This window comes from Pseudorasbora parva, chromosome 4, assembly GCF_024679245.1.
Source record: "Pseudorasbora parva isolate DD20220531a chromosome 4, ASM2467924v1, whole genome shotgun sequence".
In the NCBI taxonomy this organism is placed as follows: Eukaryota; Metazoa; Chordata; class Actinopteri; order Cypriniformes; family Gobionidae; genus Pseudorasbora; species Pseudorasbora parva.
The window spans coordinates 17,772,971-17,778,970 of NC_090175.1; the positions used below are offsets into that span (position 1 = coordinate 17,772,971).

Here is a 6,000-nt window from a genome sequence, read left to right on the forward strand (position 1 = left end):
CTATACATTGTTTATTTTTGATATGTAACTTGAAATATGTTGCTGTGTTTTATTTTTGTGAAAAAAAATAAAAGAGAAGTGGTTGTTCTGTACATTGTTTATTTGTTAATGCAATTTCTAATTTGTACATTAAACTAATTCTTCTATACATACATTTTCCGGTCAAATTAAAATGTGTAAATTAAAATACTTTGGTCTATACATTACATAAAGTAGGCTACTTTTTACAACTATTTATACAGTATAATTTAGGTTTAACATCAGAAAGAACACAAATTTAAATTAACAGATAAAACAGAAGACAACATTTGTATGTAGGCTACACTTTCATTGAGCTGAGTGGGAGACCATGCTGGTCCGGGATGGGCTGCACAATAGAGACCCTGGCTCAGCCAGAGGGACATCATCCGAGTTGTGTCCACTGTCTTCATGTTTGCTGGACTGAATCAGTCGATGCCATGTCATAAAAAGTACAACGCATTTGAATAATCAAAAAAAAAAAAAAAAAAAAAAAAAAGAAGTAGGCTGGGCTACTTCAATAAAGTCTTGGACGTAAATATATAAATGTGAAAATGTATTGTGACGGTTACATTTAACATAAGAAATAATATGTTAACTAAACCATAGGTTAGGCTTTAAACCTGGTCATTGTCTGGTCTCCTGATGTCGCAGGCTTTGAAGCATGTTAAAATCCGCTCAAAATTCATAAAAAGCGAATAAAAAAATCTATTAAAAAAAACACTATTTTGCCTCCATTTCTCCTTTTAAAATCCCTTCACAAACCTGCTGTCAGTTTTCACACACCTGCTATAGGTCATTTAATGACGCTTGGTTCAGTGTTGCCAAGTCTGAAATTTGGCTACTTTTACACTATTATTGCTGTGGAATGTTTGTTGCCTGTAGTCCACAGGTTTGAGTTGGCTTTACCCTAGCAATATTTCTATCTCCCATCCGCCGCGTTTTGGCGCATTTTGGCCGTGATTCCGCAACTTTTTATTTGCAATTGGAGGGGTTTTGTTGTGTGGACCTGGCAACCCTGTATCTCGTCCGGTTTGGCTTTCGAAGCGCGCACATTGTCACAGCCTCTGTCACTTTGCTGAAAGACAGGATTTCTTGCTGACTGCCAGTGGATTCAAGGTAAGAACAAACAATTTCTAAACTGAAATGTTAATTAAAGTACATTGTTTTCAAAGCATAAGGTTAATCATAGATTTTTTTAAGTTAAAATTTTAGTTAGACTTCGCTAAATCGTGGCATTTTCCGGCGCCATGACCAAACGATAAGCATAACTGTACCCTATTATAGAAATAATCTTATTTTCTTATAATTAGTAGTATACAAACTGTGAATTATTACAAATATTTTGGAGACTTCAGCATTGAAATTGTAGGCTACCACTGTTTTCCGATATAAATCCCTCAATGGTAGTGATTTCTTAGTTTGTGTAAAGTGTGCACATCAAACTCCCAGAATGAAAGCAGGACTTATTTATATTTCCAATGTAATTATGAGACAAGCGTGCCTGCCTATGTGCTTCTTTTCCTTTTTTATTTAGTGTTAATTTAAATAACAAATGCACAAAAGATTACCAATATAGAAGCGTTATTTATTTATTTTTGCCGTGAGAGGCGCCTTTTTAAAATGGTTTTCTGATAGCAGTGAGCGTTTTGCGGGCTGTTTATGCGTTTATAAAGAAGCGCTATGAGCGCATAAACCAAAAAAAAAAAAAAAAAACACCTCTAAGCAGCAAAGCGTCCGACGTCATCTCGTTTTTTAACACTCAAGAATACTGTTCCAAATAATTTACATTGGCTTCTGAAGGATTTGGTAATACTTGAGTCATAGTAATAGTTCGGATCTTCACTTAATAATTAATTAGGCTATATGCATCATTCTAATTATTAATCTGAATGTAGTACTTCTCAAAGAGGTATGAATTTTTTTGTCATTGATTAGCTAATAATTAATTGAACTGAAAACAGTAGAAAAAAAAGGAAATAAGTAATTGGTTATGTAAGAAATTAGGGATATTTCCCCCAAATATAAATCTCAAATTTCTCCTGAGTACCACCAGCCCTGCACAGTTTGTATGTCTCCCTCATCTATCACACCTGATTCAAATCATGAGCTCATTAGCAGAGACTGCAAAACCTGAAATGGGTGTGTCAGCCCCCTCCACCTTCAACTCCTTTAACGGGTGTTACTCCAGACCGCACCAGGACAGTTCTGCAAGGTGCCAGTTCTTCATTTAGAGATAAGACATAATGCTTTTATCCAAAATAATGAAATCCAATTTCTCAACTGTTTACATTTACTTTAGACATAACCGACTGTGTTTACAAGAAAACTTGATGGGTATAACTATTTATGATTAAATGACACAAATTTAGTTTTTAGGTAAACCATCCCTTTAAATATTGCCCTGTGCCCTTGTTTCTGTGTTTGATTGGTATATAATAAACCTTTGGAGCAAAAATGTTGCTCTTGTCACTTTTGTAAAAATCCACAGAAACCATTTGTGTATACACTCTAAAAACTAATACTATGATTTACTCAATTTTTTTGGTGAAACATTTTTACACTAAAAAAATTGAGTACATTTAAGAGCAGTGAAATCAATTATAGACACCATAAGAACTGAGTAAATGTAAGTAAAAAAATTAAGTAGATCTGAGTAACTGCATTTTTTACATTAACAAATTCAATTGAGTAGAAAAAATTGGGTAAAAAGCATTTTAAATACCAATATTTATGACTAATATGAACTGTTTTTATTTATGAGTATTACTAACTTGTATAGTATAACTTTAATTTCCTCTAAACCTTTGTAAAATACTCCACAGTCCACACAAACACACGTATACATGACATGGCCTTTATTGTCGATGAGTACAGCAATAACGTTACAGCATATATTAGGCTACTGTTTCGACATGTAAAGAATAACAGTTATTTTACAACACTTAACGCATGTAACAAACATTTTAGAAGTAAAAATTAAACATTTAAAAGTAATTCAAGTGTAATCAACCGGTCTGTTATCCCATTTCCACCGTATCAGCGCTGTTCCTCGGGCCTGAGATGGACTAACGTTAGCGGTCTGCGGGTGGACTTTGAACTTGAGACCGCTGTCCTGCGTTTCATTCGTAGCTGAAAGATGCTGTGACGCGCCAGACTCCATAACCTGACAATAAACAAACAGTGCCCAGTTTTAATAAGATTGTATCATCCAAATTCATTATATTCATTATCTTTACGAATAAAGTTGTGTGTTTTGAGCAACACAGCAGGCGTTTCAAAGACCAATGCCACACGTTAACTTAAAGTGACTCACACTGTCCCTGTATGTTGTTTTGAATTAAATAAAATGCCTTTTAGCACAGTAATGATTATATAGATTTTAAAAAAAACATACAAACCTGAATTTCACAGAGGAAATGCCCCAATTCTGCGACGCTGAGAAGAAGAAACTGCTCTGGTGACTGAGGAGAATTCAAATATCCTCACTCACTCAACCGTCGAGCTGTCGTCACGTCAGAGGGCGGGGGAGGGGCGCATTGTTTTAATCGAGTAAACTTACTCAATTTCTTCAGTGTGTGTTAAATATTAATAATCTTGATTTTAATTAAGTAATATTTGTGGTTCTTGAAACAGATTGGTTTAATTCTCCATTCTCAAATATTTTGAAATAAATTTCACAAATGTATTAAGTATATTTAATATATATAATTGGTTATTTGAATACTAAATTATTTTAGTGAAAAAAACTTAAATATAACTATACATTTTAGACAAAATTAACTGTTGGATTTTTAGTCAATTATTTTGGTATGTTTAACTAAAACCATCAAGTAAATGATATTGAGAGATTTTATTAAGTTAATAAAGTTAATTATTACAGTGATATTTACTAAGCCACTGAATTATTTTTTAGAGTGTAGCAGATATTATATCTGATACCATTATTTTATTTCCTGAAAAATGTCAAAGTGCAGATAACTCCTTTTTGTTGGAATTGAATCTCACTTTAATGCTCTTTAAATATTTTACAGGAAGCTTGAAAAAAAATGTGCTTACAAACTCTATTACCAGAAGAGACGCAGAAAAGGCAGTGTCAAAGTGGCTAATCGGTGCCAGGGACAGGGGAGGACACCGCACTGTGAGGGCACGTGGTGGACAGCAAGACGGGTAAATAATTTAAGACTTGCTTGGTTTTAAATGGTAATAAAAACTATAAAAAGATAAGAATGATAGTGCATATCAATACAAATTCAAAATTGTTTTACCATTTGAGAGCTGTTACATACAGTGCAGATGAGGGACGTTGATTTTACTGATTTTTTTTTTCAATCATATATCACTCATAAATGATTAAATACAAAAAGAATAGTAGCTATTAAGATTGATGTGATTTGGAATGCCTGATAAAAAAATATGATCAGAAAATCAACGTGCCTGAAAATCTGCACGCAGTGTAGAGCGACCGTAACTTGTTACAGTGACTTGTCCTGGAATCTGTCAGCTCTGCATACCCACTTCAGGTCTTGCATAATCTCAGGTCTTCTATAATAAGCTGATAAGATGAATCAGATGTATTAGATGAGGAAGACATACAAAGGCTGCATCTGACAACTTATGCAGCTGACTCGTTGCCTCTCCGACCTATCAGCCAACGACTTAACAGGCAGCGCTTAGATAGTAAGGTACCTCACAAAACTGATTTCAGACAGACTTATGAGGCAGCACAATGGTTTAATGATCTACAAAAAAACAGAAAGAGCATTGGTAACAGCATGTATTTTCTACAATACTAATTTCTCATCAAAATTACTTCAAAAGTGGTAAAAGTTGGTCAAAATGTACTGTTTTGCGCAGCCAGTATGTTCAGTGCTGAGGGTATTTCAGGACAGATGTACAAACTTCTGATCTAGACCAACTTCATGTGGGGTACCAAAAGGCTTTAAGTGTGAAAAGGGGAATAAAAAAAGTGGAACAATGGTTGATTTAATTTATTTTGTCTTTTCAAAGGGTCGTTGGGAGGCCGACGACAGAGGAGTGAGGAGCTGCACTGTTTTCTTTTTCCATTTTGTTTGTGAAATACATTATTTTTGAGTGTTCAGATATGCAATTTATGTCAAATTAAGTTTGTCAGGAGCTTCATTTTAATGTATACATTTTTTATTGTTGATATTTTTGTGTTATAAAGTTATAAATGTTATAATAGTCATATTTGAATTGTTCCCTAATAAACCTTGATTAATAACGTAAATCATAAACTGGTTTCAGTTCATTGAATACCTTTAACATTTGAATGTAGTTAGTGGATTACATGTAATGTTTGTATTACGGGGTTTACTGTAAAATAAGGTAACCCAAACAGAAAATGTGCAAGCCCATATATATACCCGTTGTGGCCCATAAGAGCCCAACATTACACCTATCTGGGTCCCGTCATCAGCCCATATGGGCAGACCCATGTAGGCCCCAAATGGGTGCTACCTGAGTTACCCATATGGGCCTAGTATGAGCCCATCAAGAGACCCATCTTCAACCCATCTGGGCAAACCCATGTAAGCCCCAAATGGGTTCTACCTGGGTTAACCATGTGGGCCCGGTATGAGCCCATCAAGATACCCACCATCAACCCTTCTGGGCAAACCCATGTGGGGCCTCCATGGAAACTGAGGACAAAATTAGCTGGGTCCCAGTTGGGTAGCCCAGGTGGGCCCCAGATATCAGCCCATGAGCAACCCCTTTGGGCCCCACATGGGTGTGTTGGCTGGGTAGCAGGGCGGCCAGAGAGAGAATTTTGACGCTCTCACCAACGGCGGTGTGAATGTACAGTTATTTAAAAGCATCTAGTCATTTTTATATCCTCTAAAAATTTCGCAGCAATTAATTGATCAAATCTAATCACCAAAGCAGTAAAAAGCAGTATCAGATGATATGTAACCTTGGATAGAAATTAAACATTGATGTGTAATGTCAGCAGCAAGTGTC

The 6,000-nt window shown here is 35.3% G+C and overlaps 1 long non-coding RNA gene across 1 annotated transcript; it reads left to right on the plus strand.

Moving 5' to 3' along the window:
• Positions 1–672: 672 nt before the first annotated feature.
• On the plus strand, positions 673–5,777 carry LOC137073026 (uncharacterized). The gene is made up of 3 exons (XR_010904720.1): positions 673–1,137; positions 4,053–4,188; positions 5,029–5,777. It is a non-coding gene; the product is annotated as an uncharacterized lncRNA (long non-coding RNA).
• Positions 5,778–6,000: the final 223 nt, after the last annotated feature.